The following is a 15919-nucleotide window of genomic DNA, read 5'->3' on the forward strand; positions in this document are numbered from 1 at the left end:
CTGACACTAATCCATTCTTTAACATTCTCTCCCCCTCCCCCCCCTCTCTCACACGCACACACACACACACACACACACACACACACACACACACACATACACACACGTTGGGTTTTCACGTTTTATGGGGACTTTCCATAATGATGTTTATTTATACTGTACAAATTGTATATTATATCCCTTAACCAGAAGACTTCCCCCTCACAGAAGACTTTTCAATTTTCAAAAAGCATCATTCTGTATTACTTATAAGCTGTTTTCCTCATGGGGACCAAAAAATTAGGGCATTTTTTCCCCATAATGCACACACACACACACACACACACACTTATCCATCTTCCTGCTGCATCTGCCATCCATCACCACAACACAGCTCTCTCATGCAAATAACATAACTTATAACTCTTAAAAATACACATGTGAGCACTGAGCAGCATGTGAACCAAAACACACTTCTATCCTATTATTGCTATTGGACACACACAACTTTATCTAATTACAGCTCTCTAAATTATCCACACACATCATAACATCATCCTTAAAATCAACACAGGCCTGCCCACGCACAACATCATCCCTTTACACTTCACCTAAACACACAGACACACACACACACACACACACACACACACACACCATCATCCTCTTATACATCAAGTGCAGAAACACACACACACACACACACACATTCAATTATATCTCACTGCAACACTTGCAGTGTATTACAGATCACTGCACTCAGATCCCACACTGTAAAAGAAAGTTATTAAAGTTGTTAAATAAAGATTTTTAGAGTATTATATTTGAGTCTTTCTATAAATACAGATGTCATGTTTAATTCAATGTGCTATTTGCTGTTTCTTTGTAATTATTTCTTAAATTTACTAGCAATTTCTAACTGAAAAACAAAAAGTTTCTACACCAAAATGCAGAAGGAAACACTAACATCCACACCACATCTGCGGCCATCATCCTTATCTTTCACACACACACACACACACACACACACACACACACACACACACACACACACACACACATCAGATGGTGCAGCGGTGACAGATGGTGTGTGGGGTGTTTTGGCCTCTCAGAGACTGTGAAAAGTGGACATATGCGAGACCCTTCGCCTCTGACCTGACCGACAACCTCTAGCCTAGAGGAATACACACACTTATTGACTCAAAGCAATCCTCATCATCATCACTCTCAAAAGCACCAAATATCAGATTTCATTTGACACATCATGACTGTTTATCTGTACATCTTTATCTTCACGCTAGGGCTGCTCTTTTCTGGAAGAGGAAAGGGTTGGGCTCTAGCTAAAATAAAATATACCTCAATATTATTCAACCTTTTGATGATAGTTGATATATTTTCAATAACTATCACATTAGAGTTACAGTAATCAACTAAGCACAGTTACAGTTTTCGATCAATGTCAATAATCTCAAAACTGCCAAATATTGGCAGAATAATCAGTCTGTATCGCCTATCACTGATGATTGACAAAGCAATAACAAGTTTCAATAATCACCAACTACAGTATGTGTGGATATGCAATAGTGTAGCATCACTGTAATTAATTAAAAAAGAACAACATTAAACTTCTAGACTTTACTCACTTTTATTTGGAGATCTAATTTGGAAACATTTCAGCAAACACAGATCTGTCTTTCAAAAACAAACATTTTAACATTTTTATAGAAATGTATATTCAGTTTGTGAACATACTCAAGCCAGCTGACTGATGCTGTGTGTCAATAATAAGTAGTTGCCCACATGTCAACAAGCTTGCCCCCCCCCCCCCCCCTCTGCCCCCCTAAATTTGGAATCGTATCGAACCAAACTATTTTTTGAAACTGGGTGCAATGTGCAGTTTTTCCTGTGGCGGTAGTAATAAAACGAGTAATTTATTGTGCCATAACCTTTTAATCTGTGCGTAGAAGAAATTGCTCGACGACCAATGCAGAAAAGCGAAATCACATGAAGAGGCAGCGAGTATTAGTGATGGCCGTTCATGAATGATTTGTCACTCTGTCTGCATTTGCTCAAATAGTAGTAAAATGCAACCGGGGGACTGTCTAATAAAACCACAGCACTTTGTGCAACACTCAACTGTCATTAGATAACTGTGTGTGTTCCTAAATGTATGCTAGCCTATGACACAGCTTTTAAGCTGAACCTAAACGTGTGTTTATGACATATTTATTACAGGTTAAAATAGCAGAACAAGGGGTTTCACATATTTGAGGAATTCTAAAAAATATATAGGCCTACATATATTTTTCCTGTGATGAAATACGACAGTTTAAGTTGGAAAATGTATTTTCAGATAGGCTATAGGCCCTAGGCTCTAAATTTTTATAAATGGATTATAAATACAGCATAAATATAATTTAGTACCATAAAATACTATTAAATACTTTAATACTAAAATACAAAATATTAAATGAGAAACACTATTAAACTAAAATATAGTACATTCATTTCATTGAAATAAAAAATCTATCATTTTTGACTCTCATTATAATTATCGTCCTTGTTGTGAAAGGGAGTGTGAGACTGAGAGAATATGATGAGTGCTGGAAATCTCAGGTTAAATCCCCAGCAATAACAGCTTCAGCACTGGAATTCTGCTTTTTTGATTGGCTGGCAGGGTCAGGAGCTGCTGAGTGGGCATAAAAATGGGAAGTGCGAACCTCACAAGAGGCAGATGTACAGCTCTGTGTGACATTACATTTATACACACAATTCACACCTGCAGTGGCACAAAACTGCCGCTTTCAGTTCAGAGGTGAGTTTAAAGACCAAAATCAAAAATACAGACGAGTATTTTTACCATAGGCCTATATCACAGTAACGGTAGGCTATACTGTATGATATGTGTAATAATGCAAAGCTATTGTATGACTTAAGATTATTATTATTATTGTGAAAAAGTTTTGCTTTTTTTGTAGCTTGACAACTCCAGCCCCCATCCACTTTCATTATGTGGAAAAAAACAATGTGAACATTCTCCAAAACATCTGATTTTGTTTACCAATGAAGAAAAAAGAATACAAGTTTAGACATTTCTTTCTTTGAGGTTGGCAATGACATGAGGGTGAACTGAGCATAATTTAAAATTTTAGAGGAACTATTCTTTTAAAATGCCCATGCAAACAATTTTGGCTCTAGATCAGATTACGCAACAAAAATGTATTCCTCAGGAGGCATCATCTCATAATTGCCTTTTCTTTATTCATATACCTACCACTGGTGGCACACTAACAGAGGCACTTTGGGGCTACAGTGACCAATAAACAATTGAAAGACAGAGTAAACAGTGTAGTAGAAAGCCTAAGTGTGGTGCGCTTTTGTAACTGGATGCAGAAAGTGAGCTTAAGACTGGAAAGCAGCTTTAAAATTAATCGGGGTCCTGTGCAGGATTAGAGAGAATATCTCTCTCTCTGTCTCTCTGTCTCTCTGTCTCTCTCTCTCTCTCTCTCTCTCTCTCTCTCTCTCTCTCTCTCTCTCTCTCTCTCTCTCTCTCTCTCTCTCTCTCTCTCTCCTAATGTAGGGGGAGCAAGCATCTGGATCTCACTGTCAGTTATTCTTGCTCTCACTGTCGTGTTGGTCTCCATCTTTAGATACCCGGTTTTTGTTCACCCTGGGCTCAAGGACAGAAGCCAGCTGTGAATGACCCAGAAAACTCTAGCCTGAGCAAACCCGATTTACATTGCTATAGAAATTAGAAACATGGAGACAGTAGGCTATAGGCTATCATCTTTTGCCCAATTAAAGCTTAAGGTTGTTTTTTACGTTTAGGCTAAATATGCTGAGACTGTAAGTAAGCTATTAGGAGGCTGACTTCCTAAATACATTTACATACACTTTAGGTTTCAGTCGAACAAACTAAATAATTTGTCTTTTTAAAATGTCATATAAATGCTTCAGCACAAATAAAATAAAGTCAAACTTACAAACCTAGATAGGCTAATGTGTCTGCGTGATTGATCTGAAAGAAAGAGCTGTAAATACTTTAAAGGGCTGTAGACCCTTACAGTCATTTATTTCAGGCCAAAATACATTTAAAATATGCTAATAATGCATGTAGTAAACAGTGCTGCATAAGGAGGATATATTTAAAATATTCAAATATTTCAATTCAAATGCATTTCCAACCATAAAATACATTTTAGGTAAATGCTAAATATTAATATATTTTGGAAAATACAAATATATTTATATTTTATAAATATTTAAATGTTTAATAAATATATTTTAAAAAGGATTGTGATTGTGTGGACACTTCCGATTAATTTGCCGCCATAGGCAGAGAATAGGAATAATAACAAAATGCAGTAAAAGCAGCATAACAGACAACTAAAATAAACTTAAAATAAATGGAAGCAGGTGAGACTGAGATACAATCAAGTTACAATGGCCTGTTCTTAAGCTGAATAAGGTGAATACTTTGACATGAAGACTGTAGCTCTACATTACTACACAAAACCCGCTGCAGACTGATTATAATTGCGCATGTACTTATAATAACCAGCAACCTATGTACATAACCTATGTAACCAGGAGGAACCATGCAGGGCATTTTAAAAACAACCTAGCAACACCCTCACAACCAACAACCTAGCATTTTGAGTTTTGTATAAGTAGCCTACCGGTAAGCAGCACCACTCACATTTTCTTACAGGGGACCTATTATGCAAAATTCACTTTTAAGGTGTTTGAACACATGTGTGTCCACAGTGTGTGTAAACAACCAGCCTCTAAATGGTAAAAATCCACCCAGTCCTTTTTTATAATCCCCATAAATCATAAACAGTCTCTCCGAACAAGCGGTTCCAGATTTCCCCCTACTCTAAGCCCCGCCCACAACTGGTGACAATCTGCCCTATTAGCTTAACTCCTCCCCTTAGTGAGTTGTACAGTCCGCCAAGTTTATCTCCTCGCCAGATCATTTAACAGTAGCATTCAAGTAAGAAATGTATTCTTATTAAAGCTACTAGTAATTTAATCAGGAAAGTGAGTGATTTTCAGTTTTTCTTTTGTTGTTTGGTTCATATAACAGCAGTAGGTACTGTATATTACGCTGCTTTCACTTTAATACACAGATCTAATATACAGATGAGATTTTATTTCCCTGCTGTGTAAGTTCACAGACAAGAACTTTGTGTGTTTTTGACATAACCTTGTGTGTATTTGACTGTTTAAGTGCAATAAGATGTGTAAGAGAAATCAGTTTTTTTTTTTTTTTTTTTTTTTTTTTTATGATTTATTTTTGCCTTTTATTAGGATAGGACGGTAATTAAACGGGAAGTGAGGGGGGACGGGATCGGGAAAGGTCCACGAGCCCTGAAGCACAACGGCGCTACATGTCGAGTGTCGACGCACTTGCCCACGAGGTTAGCCGGCGGACTCGGCGCCGACGAGAAATCAGTTTAATACTCAGGACGCGCCATCTGACAGACAGCTTTCTGTGTGTGTGCTTTGGATGTGAACTGTCAGAAGTTTAAACTGTTATGGCTTTAAAACGCACACAGATAATTAACTTTCATGATGATGAAGAACTGCAATGTCACGTGAGCGTGACCACGATATGATAATCAAAACCAAACAGATGTCTTAATTTTTGGCAGAGTATCGGAGGCAGGAGCTGTACAGACTCCGCTCCGCACTCTTCTGGAAAATGGGGTGGGGAGCAGCACCGCATTTCCATTTAAAGGTACGAAAACAGCATGGTTTTCCTTCCTCTCAACTTCTGGATATTCGGGCAGTGTTGCCATAACGGACCGAATGGCTTCACTTGCATCTTTCTCCACCGCCATTACTGAACTACAACTCAAACTAGCGCACAACCTCAACGTTCTCAGCCACTCCCTCTGTTTGCTGATTTAACCGGTAAAAATTGGCCGGAGAAAACCCGCGAATATACCGCAAACCCAAATGACGTACTGAAGGAAAATTTTAATTAAGCGGAAGTACGTAGGAGGGCGGAGCCAGGCTAGATAGACAGACCAAATGTGACCAAATTAACAAGATTGAGAGGTTCCTCTTGGGACCACCGAAGGGTAAGTAAGTGGCTTTACGGGAGGCGTAACACACTGGGGCTCAGGAGGATGTACTCAGAACAATCAAACCAATCAATGACCACATGGTCGCACAGGCCGCCACAGTGCACCTGATCTCCATGGACACAAAATGGATGAGGGCGGTCACTTGAGGCAGTGAGAATAAAACAGACATAGCCTACAAGCAGAAAGACACAACGGAGAGCAGAAAGACAGGAAAAAAAAGAACCTGAAATATATTTTTTAAACATAACAGAAGAGAAGAAAATGACTCAAAATGTTCGAAGAAACTGGATTTAGGGGAATAAAATGTTGTTTGCAACTTATAGGGCTGTGTTTCACAAAAACATTGTGAGCTTTCGATCGTAGAGACCATTGGTTGCATCTACAGCCCAGATCAATGAGAAACGGAAAGCATAGCAGAACAATCGGCTATACTTTTATTAAGCATAACACCCAGGGCCCTAAACAATAACACTTCAACTATTAACACTACAGGTGTGCATGGGCTAATGAACACATAATAACTTATAATGTAATTCTGCTAAGAATGTCTAATTCAGCATAACCAGCAGCGCAAAACACACACACCCTGATGAACCCTGGTGTGCTAAACAACCATCTGGACTGAAATGCATTATATGCAGAAGTTGTTGGGCCATCAAGAACACACGTCAGGAAAGACCTTAAAAGGAACCATAGGCTAACTGTGCCTACTTCACATCCACTTATAAACAGATATTCCTGAGTGCCTTTGCTGCATGGCAGAACAATAACAAAGACCATGCAAAGAACACGCGCGTTCAGAAAATCACATCAGAGAGAACATTGTTCAATCAAAAGGAAAAGGCGCTTTTTATTACACATCTCTGTCTTTTTTTTCTTCTTCATACAAATACATGGGAAGGCTTACAGCACATCCAATTTATAAATGGGGTTTGATTGCATAACATTTCTGAATGGGCACAAGCTGAGGCTAAAGCCTCAGAAACAATAAAGTGAAGGTAGCTATTAAAATAACAGGGCCTCTGGGTTTGAATGAAATGCAATGCAAAGTATCCAGAAGTCACAGCATATGATTTGTTGACTTCAAGACCGTTATTATGACAGATCCAGTGTCACACAGCAGGGCCTCTAAATATCATAATATCAGCTGTGCCGCTTTTACACAGCTGATGATGCACTGTGTAAAGTGAAACTGTGAAAAAAAAAATGTTTGTAATGCAGCCAGGTTTATTCTGTCATATTATATCAATAATATTGACTCAATCAACAAAAAAAATTTAGAAAGAAAGAAAGAAAGAAAGAAAGAAAGAAAGAAAGAAAGAAAGAAAGAAAGAAAGAAAGAAAGAAAGAAACTTGAGCGCCTTTTAATTTGAGGATAGATTATCTAATTGTCTAACCGCGTTATGCACAACCATAAACACTGACATAGTAGTATAATATTGTTTACAGTAAATATACCTGCATGCGCTTTATTCTGATACAGCCTCACGGGACAATTTCCCACGACACGACACGACCGAACGGACATAAAATACACAGAAATGAACCCTTTTCCTGACGTACATTGTTGTATACTAATTCAAAGCGCATAAAAATGAAAACATTTTGCCATGCGTGTCTTAAACTCTCCAACATATGTGAGATACGGACAGCCCACCAACAGTGCACCGAAACAATACAATAAATCAGAGCGCTCATCAATCGACTATAACTTTAAAACGTCTGTAGTTTTTTGACAGCTGTCGATCAAAATGCTTTGATATTGATAATCATAGTGCGTGAGCAGGTGCGCGTGAATGGAATGTCTGAAAATGGCGCCGAATGTGAAAAAAAAAATGTCAACAGATTCCCGTCCTCGCGAGCATCACACAATACATTATCCAGCAGCAAGATTCTCCTCTTACCTTTCCCTTAATTCATCAACGGGTAGAAGTAATCCACTACAAAATATCCTGAAACCTCTTTTCCACAGATATCACACAAGCAAAACCATGTACAAAATTATCCAACCTTTTTTTAAAACGCTGTATAGATTCTAGTAAAAGGGGGGGTCCATCTATGCAATGAGCCAAGCGTATTTGTAAAAGCGACCAATGGGAGACGAGCAGAGGTAGACATGAGCCAATCAGATGTGAGATCACTGAGCTTCGGTCCCTGGCGCTAAGGCTGCAGGAGCAGCATCGTAACCAAGGAGACTTAGAAACGGGATCAACTGGATTCGTTTTGTAACTGTTTAATTTCAGCTGCTACTTTGTTTCCAAATTAGGCATGACTGACTAAAAAAGGAACAACATTTGATCAGCTTTTAGGTTATAACTGTTTCTCTCCCATATCAAATGCGTTGCAAATTTCAGGTGATTTTTTTTTTTTTTGACTCATCTGGATGATTTTAATCTCTGAGACACTTACATAATAGGTTCTGCTGTTTTGTGATAGTAAAAGTAACTTGTTCTTCCACTGAAAATGTAAATATTTGGTCTCACTTTTATGTGTCTTTAACTTGTAGCCTACTAACATTTCAGTTAAATTTGATACAATTCGATCATTCGATAGCCTACAATGCAGTTATTGTGTACAGGCTACATGTTTTTACATTGAACTTATTTTATTTTTAAACTACTTCTTGACAGAACCTGAGAAGTCAGTGCCAGCTGTTATTACAATAACAGACATTTTCAGTTCAAAGTCTGAAGTATTGTCTCTTGGTGCATTTGGCAATATTAATGCCTTGCAATAGGCCTACAACATGAACATAAGTGTGACTGTGCACGGTTACACTTTATTTTAAGGTGTGTTACAGTGCAAGTATACATTTAAGTACTGAGTAATATTAATGAACTACATGTAGCCTACTTACTTGTTAGGGTTGGGCTGAGGGTGTGGTTTAGCGTTAGTTGCATGTAAATATACACAATTTAAACTAATTACTAAAGTAAAAGTAGTCAATATTTGAAGTGGATCAAAAAAGTACATCAAAGTTGCCCTAAGACTATGGGTATTGTTCAAAATTCATGTATAACTTTGATGAAAGGTTTTGATCCACTTCAAATGTTGACTACTGTATATGTAACATGCAACAAGACACTGTAAACTGTAAGTGTAACCATGCACACCTAGTAATTTAATGTAAGTACATAGTGGCCAAAGTGCGTGTGTGTATGTGTGTGTGTGTGTGTGTGTGTGTGTGTGTGTGTGTGTGTGTGTGTGTGTGTGTGTGTGTGTGTGTGTGCGTGTGTGTGCGTGTGTGTGTGTGTGTGCGTGTTTATAATATTTTATTTTTATTTATTTTAATAAGCAAAAGAAATTAAATGAATTAGTGCCACAAATCTCAGAAAATAAAATATATATATCTGGTGTAGATCAGATACATTCAGATATATAAGGTTTTTCCTGCTATTAATGGACATATAATGTCTTCGTAGGATTGTAAATCTCAGCATTTTGTCTAACCACACAATAGTCATGACTGGAGGGTTGGGTGTGTTCCCTCTGCCCTCAAAACAAGCCATCATCCATCACTACTAGTAAATAATGCATGATGGTGCCGCCCTGCACAAACAAAAAGTGCATGTACATTTGTTTGTTCACATTTAGGCCTATTTGTTGTGTAAGCATTCAGCCAAGAATAATAATAAAATTAAATAAAATAAAAATAAAAAATGTCACTAATGTATTATTGTTTTTGTTTTTTTATCTAAGAGGGACCTATTCAGTAGCAGGACATCATTGAACCTTTTTTTGGCTCTTAAAACAAAACTTGATCTTTTATCAGTGGCTGGTTTCATGGATAATTATGGATTTCTGTCTGTCACTATCTAATGTGGTTTCCCACTCCCACATCAGGAGCATTGGCCCTTCAAGTTCCCATGGATAATATAAAGGGCAGGTGCTTTGCAATACATCTGCTAAAACAAAGTGACAGCACCAACCAGACAGCCAAAGTCCCCAGAGATGGTCGCGACAGAGAGGAGACACACACACACACACACCCCACCCCACCCCGTCCCTCTAGAACCTTCTGCATCTCCTCCCCACCCCCAGATCTTCTCCATTAACAGCTGTGATAGTGGGCACCAGCTGGGCACGAAACCCCTAATTACTGCTCTGTCAACCACCACAGCATTAGTCAAATATCTCTAACCTGACAGGCCATAGGAGACCGAATGGTGTCATGTCAGACATGCTCACACCAATATGGCCAAGAGATTTTGGGGGTCGTTAGTGCAGCCAAAAATTGTGAACACACTGGGTGTGTTTCAAATAATCCATTAGAGATATAGGGTCTTTAGTCATAGCATTACCTATACACATAATGAAGATAACACTTTTGTAATAACTATCATAAATAACATGAAAATACAGAAAGTTGAAATAAAATAAAAATATAATGAGTACGCACAACAAAAGCATTGATGGCAATTTAATGTACAATGTCCCTGTGTTTTCATATGTCAAAGATTGGACCTATTTGCATTGTAAATTGTGTAATGTGCATCATAACTGTTCATTTAAAAAATAACAATAATAAATGTGGACGTGTATTTATTAATAATAATATTATAAGCATTATGTTCTCTTAAAGTCATCCTGCAGTCAATAGTTTTATCCCTTAAAACTTATCTTTGATCACCAAAATGACATATTTAAGTGTTTTTTTCCTTGAAAAAATATTCATGCCTTAAAATAGCTCGAATGTAACTCTAAACTCTTCGTTTAGCATACGCAGTTCTGTGAATATGCAAATTAGCCCCGGCTCCACGCACTCACGCCAGCTCAGAGATCCACTAGTTGACAATCACTCGCACGTGATTGGTTACAAAGTAGTTTGTGAAGTCAGAAACACCAGCGATTTCAAACCGCGTTTTTGAGACTGTATTTGGTTCATTGCTGTTTTAAAGAGAAAAATATTCCGCAATGGTGTTGACTGATGAATTTGCACATGTTTTGTCTTAAAGCATATTAAAGACACCACATAGACATATAAACAACATTAAAAGCTTGATTTTTACCACATGGGGACCGTAAATCTGTGACACAATGCATGTTGACTTGTATCTATTGTCAGCTCAGTTGTTGTTAAAATGGCTAATATATTTTCCAAGAGTTCTAGACTCGATGACTTCATTGCTCAGAGGTAAGATAAGTCATAGTTGTAAGACAATAATAAAATATAAAGTTTAACAGTTGGGCATCATACAAAAATTAAATCTAAAATTAAATAATTATTAAATATATAAATATTTTTGAATAAAAAATATATATTTTATCACATATTTTATCACATCATATATTGTTATGGATGAATTAGCCTATATATAAATTTGTGTTTTTTTGTTGTTGTTTTTTGGAAATGTTGTTCAAATTTGCGTACCACACACACACACACACACACACACACACACACACACACACAAAGGCTGATGTGATAAAAACATGTTCTCTTCCTCTGGGTGTTTTTGAGTTCCACTGTTTCTTCCAGGGATGATGTTTTTTTTTTCTTTCTGTTTGCATGTTGTTAATCCAGAGCTCAAGCAAGTGACCACCTGTTCCTCCATTTCCCCATCAGACTCTCTGCTGCCATCTGCTGCCATTATGTAAAACTACATGGGAGCTAATACTTTAATGTCATTTTTTGAATATCTTTTTTTTTACAAGATGAAGCAAATAAAATATATTTATCCTGCATGATATAAAAGATGCATACCTTAGAAAATGTAGAGAAAAATGTATTGCTATGGATTAAAACTATTTTCACCCTATAGTTGCAATATTTCCCGTTTTTCCAAAACAGAAATTCTGCATATATTATACACTGTCAATATAAAATGACCATATAAAATAAAATGACTCAAAAATTCATATAGCGCATAGCTTCCTAATGACCTGCAGTACACATTCACATTCAAAATAAAGCTTAGTGTGTACTTGATACACTGATTTATCATATCACTAATGCTCTAAAGAATAATATATATATATATATATATATATATATATATATAATCTTTTAGCATTTACTGTATATATATATATATATATATATATATATATATATATACAGTAAATGCTAAAAGATCATTGCAAAGGTAGTTGAAAGTTGACACGTTGAATCTCTTGTATGTAATTACTTGCATAGATGACTCAATCATAAAACCCTCAGTCCTGCTGTGAGGTGTCACAATGAAGCAAAACATAAATTCAAAATAGGAATGTAGTTTAATCTTTAATGCCTTATTTTAATTAAAAAAAGAAATAATAATGAAATGAATAAGAATTTCTGAAAGTACAAAGCCCTTTTCTTGAGCAGTGTCTAGTAAAATATCTCATTGCACTCTTTTTATCTATCAGTTGTTCCCGGTTACCATCATCTGTCAGTGTCTGAAGAGTGTAAAAAGCTTTTAGTGACGTGATAACCTTTTCAGCCTGAGGTTTTGTGTTTCAGGCCTCATCTCTGCCAGCACAGATAAGACTGATCTAATTGTCAGTACAGTGTCATCTGTCTGTCTCAGGCGAGAGATTGATATCGGTACATTCTGAATCCTTGTTTTAAAGGTGAACTATGCAGGTTTTTTACCTTAACTGAACAGCTCCGGAGTCATTGGAATGGTTATATTACTTTTTTCGGGTTGAATAGTGGTCGTCTCGCACCCCCCTATCGCCTATGAGCGAAAAAAAACACCCTTGCAACTTTGGGCCGGCGGGCCGCCGGCTGCCGCGTCAGGAAGTATCGCCTGATATCAGGTCTCGCGATGTAACTAATTGCTTTACGGCAAAAAGAAATCTGCTAAAATTATGTCATTATTGCGCTGTCTCACGCTGTTCGAACCCAAATGAAGAAGACGTTGTAAAGAATGTCCCATCTGTCGTTGATCTAGCCGCTGGTATCTGAAAGTCGCCAACGAGTTTTTCGACAGTGTTGTCAAATATCTATTCCGAAGCTGTAGGGGGAGCTCTATAGAGAAACCTGCGAGCAAAAAGCGAGAATACAGCGAAGAAATTCCCAAAGCTGCATAGCCCTGCTTTAAAAGCAATTTATTTACTTTGAGAGCAAATGTGGAGTTTATTGAGGGAACCATGATGCGACCTGAAACAATGAATCACCAGTCTTTGTTCTGCTGAGCTTTGCCAATCTCAATATAAATAAAGGATGACAAACTCACCACAAATCACACCGAGTCATTTCCAGCAAAATCATCCGCCAGTGAAGGATAATCCAATCCAGGATGCGAAAGACAAAAAAGAGAGACAAAAAGAAAACGTATCAGCAATACATATACAGTCAGATATAAAAGTGTATTTAGTAAACTTTTGTTTAAGTACAATCAGTAGAAATTGACATGCCTTCATTAAAAAAAATAAAGAACAATGAACAAAATTACTGAATGTAAAAGAAAATACAACACCAACTTCGCTTGCAAAGATTTTTGTAGAACTTGCCATAACTTGAAAAATTTATGTTTATTATAAAATTTCCTAAATTTCCAACAATGTCCAATGTCCATTCTCTCCAACTCAAGACTGAAAAAATAGAAGACAGAAGAGAGAAGAGAGAGTGAAAATATGAGCTAGCTCTCTATAAATACCTTTTCTTCATCTTATCACTCATGATAAGGTTCAATATTTAATGTTTCCAAGAATGAAACCAAACTCACATTAAGCTCATGTTTCATTATCATGATGCTAGCTGCTCATCTCTACGGCCTATCTTGTTCCCCTAAATTATATTTCCAGAAGATAATGAAGACCATGATTTGATCCAAAAGAGCATGATATGAATGACATAATAAGAGAGTTATAGAGAAAAATAACTCAACTTAAACTCTGTTCCAAAGACTACTTTTCATCAGAATAAAAAAGGTACAGTAATCCTTACTGTGAAAAACAAAATGTGTTGACAGAACCCTTAAACAATGGAAGTCTATTGGGCATTGTGTTTTCAATGTTTTTTTTTTTTTTGTTTGTTTGTTTTGTTTTTACAGACAGGGGAGAGTTAATACTAACTTTCTGGTACAGGTGACAAAGTGCAATAGTTTGCAATATTGCTCACAGATAGAGATGGGCATAAATACATGGACATTTATTTAAAATACAAAATACTGTGAGGAAAAAAATATTTAAATAAAAACACAAAATACTGTGTGAAAAAAATGTATTGAAATACAAATACAGTATTTTGTATTTAGAAAATACACAAAATGTGAAATTGGCCATCCACTGCAGGTATAGGTCACAGTGAATGAAGAAACTAGGCCTGACTTTTCAATCCTAGCCTCATCTCTTTCTTTCTTTCTTTTTTTCTTTCTTTCTTTCTTTCTTTCTTCTTTCTTTCTTTCTTTCTTTCTTTCTTTCTTTCTTTCTTTCTTTCTTTCTTTCTTTCTTTCTTTCTTTCTTTCTTTCTTTCTTTCTTTCTTTCTTTCTAGCAATTACAAATAAACATATGCAAAATGGCAGCCATTTATATACTTATTTCTGGTTACAATGTATATTACTTGTGGTGAACACTATTAAAAAAATTGTACTGAATGTAAAACTGTGGGAACCCTTTTCTGCTATCTAGAACGAATGAATTTTACTTCACAGTAACAATATCATGGTTTCACAAATCTCAATATCAGTTGTGATACCACAGCATAATCTGAATTTCAAACTCTATTGAGGTTTTTTTTTTTTTTTTTTGCAGGTAGCCTAAATGCTTTTTAAGCTAACTTTATATTTAGGCCTATTTCTGTAAAGTTTATTAGTTTCTAAGTTTATTAAAATTAGAAAGTTTATCTAAAATTTTTAATTTGAATTCATTTAGATTCATTTGACACTATTTACCCCTTTTTATTTAATTTTTTGTATGTACAATAAAACTAAAAGCTGAAGATTTTTGTGGTGTATCATTCATCAGTGCATCTTTTTCCACTCCAACGTTCCAATAATTCCTGCCCACTAAAAGCAGCACGGATAAATTTGCTTACCCCACTGTGGCGAGCAGGACGAGGTCGAGGGACGTGAGAGAACGGCGCGAGGCCGGTGGCGTGATTGTGATTACTGATAAGCGACACATGCGCGACGCACCGGTCTCGTATCTCTCACGGAGGAGCGGAAGCATAAAAGGAAAAGCGACGACAGTGAGATTGAGAGAGGAACAGGCCTGATTTTATGTTGTGTTTTGTTTCTGTTTTCTGTGGCCAGCAGTCGTCCGTGAGGGGCTGCTGGCTTATACTTTAATTTTGTATTTGTTTTATTTTATGATTAAAGTCTTTGGATGTTCGCCTAGTGTACTTCAAATCTTAAAACTGTACTTGCAAATTACAAAGTATGAATTAAATAAAAGGCACTTAAGTGAACTTAAAAATTGTCCACTTTGACTGTTTCAATTCACACTTTTAAAAAGTGCAGTTTTTAATCATATCAAAGTGAAATTGTATTAAAGTTTATTTTAAACCATTATGTTTATAAATAATAATATAATATAAATAATATTTAGTCATGATTTAAAGTATACATTTTTGATGTGTTGACTAGCACATATAAGTAGCCTACTTGATTATAATTTTAACTGGAGTGTGTTATTTGAGATTACATAAAGTTAATATTTTAAATGTACTAAATTGCAAATTCACCATCACTAATGTGATTACAAATAATATTATTTAAAGACACGTTTCGTACAGTACAAGTTTCAATAAAAATTTAAGTATATTTTAGTTAACCATAAATGCTTGTCAATTTCAGCAGCCATATCACCCTGTAACCCAAGACTGGTTTCCCACTGAAGCTAAGCGGGGCTGAGCCTGGTTAGTACTTGGATGGGAGACCTCCTGAGAAAACCAGGTTGCTGCTGGAAGAGGTGTTAG

The 15919-nt window shown here is 36.4% G+C and overlaps 1 protein-coding gene across 6 annotated transcripts in view; it reads right to left on the reverse strand.

Moving 5' to 3' along the window:
- Positions 1-8220, reverse strand: part of epb41a (erythrocyte membrane protein band 4.1a) — a 57576-nt gene extending 49356 nt beyond the window's left edge. For all 6 annotated transcript variants that reach the window (XM_079590502.1, XM_079590501.1, XM_079590498.1 and 3 more), the window contains exon 1: positions 7979-8220. The gene's annotated coding sequence lies outside the window, so the exon portion shown is untranslated. The remainder of the gene's footprint in view (positions 1-7978) is intronic.
- Positions 8221-15919: the final 7699 nt, after the last annotated feature.

This window comes from Phoxinus phoxinus (genome assembly GCF_949152265.1).
Source record: "Phoxinus phoxinus genome assembly, chromosome: 19".
Taxonomy (NCBI): Eukaryota; Metazoa; Chordata; class Actinopteri; order Cypriniformes; family Leuciscidae; genus Phoxinus; species Phoxinus phoxinus.